The 908-nt window shown below is 29.4% G+C and overlaps 1 protein-coding gene across 1 annotated transcript in view; it reads left to right on the top strand.

The window, feature by feature from the left end:
• The first annotated feature begins 363 nt into the window (after window positions 1–363).
• LOC111624088 (spectrin alpha chain-like) overlaps window positions 364–908 on the top strand; it is a 42,785-nt gene continuing 42,240 nt past the window's right edge. The window contains exon 1 of the mRNA XM_023366867.1: window positions 364–589. The gene's annotated coding sequence lies outside the window, so the exon portion shown is untranslated. The remainder of the gene's footprint in view (window positions 590–908) is intronic.

The raw sequence follows: 908 nt of genomic DNA, 5'->3' as shown, positions 1-908 counted from the left end.
ATTTTTCTTCGTACGAAAAAAAGAAAAAAAAAATTCTTCTAATATTGAGTTTTGAAGTAATAAAATTGAATTTCATTTTGTTTTCAAGAATTGGAGCATGATAAGCGGAAAAAGAGAATAAGATAAAGTAAAGATAAATGAATGTCACTTTAATAACAAATAACAAAAGAAATATGCCAATTAACGATGACAAGATTTTAATAACAAGCTAACCTATAAGATTATCGACGCAGAAACATGCAAAAAATAGAAAGAAAATTTCCATACAAGGAACTTAAAAAAGTCAACCGGAAAGTATATCACAACCAATTTTTAATTATCTTCAGTTATAAATTTAATTAATTAAGAGACTACAAATCATTTAAAAGTGTACATTATGTCATCTCATCAAATGAACGATCCCCGTAGTGTATTAATAGAGACACTGTAGTAGGTCAATTCCTAAATACAAAATGGATACCGAAATGACATCACCCACGTGAGTGCAGAAAATAGAAACATTCCTATTCTTGGCAACATCCCAGAGAGGTATTCAGCTACACTTTTCCCCTCTTCTCTCCGCTCGTATTTTGACAATAATCAAGTTTTGGTGAGTTTAATATTTACTTTTGATATCGTTAAAGTGTACTAAAGTAATATTATCTTACATACTAGTGTTTAAAGTAGTTGTAATGCCAAATTTCTGGCGAGGTATTAAAGTTTTACCGAAGATAACACGGGATGAAGCGACGTCGAAATGAATTTCTACGGGCGTGGCAGAGATTTACTGATTTAATTTATTATTTTATTCGAGTGTTTTACTTATAATTTCAACTTTTAAACTATCGGCAATAATTTTATAACAGAAATCATTATAATAACTTTATACTTATACACCTTTAGACACGTTAACGGTTATGGGATTTAAT

The sequence above is a fragment of the Centruroides sculpturatus genome, unplaced genomic scaffold (assembly GCF_000671375.1).
Source record: "Centruroides sculpturatus isolate CEXI.00-Female unplaced genomic scaffold, Cexi_2.0 scaffold298, whole genome shotgun sequence".
Lineage (NCBI taxonomy): Eukaryota > Metazoa > Arthropoda > Arachnida > Scorpiones > Buthidae > Centruroides > Centruroides sculpturatus.
This window is presented reverse-complemented; position numbering and strand designations above follow the sequence as displayed.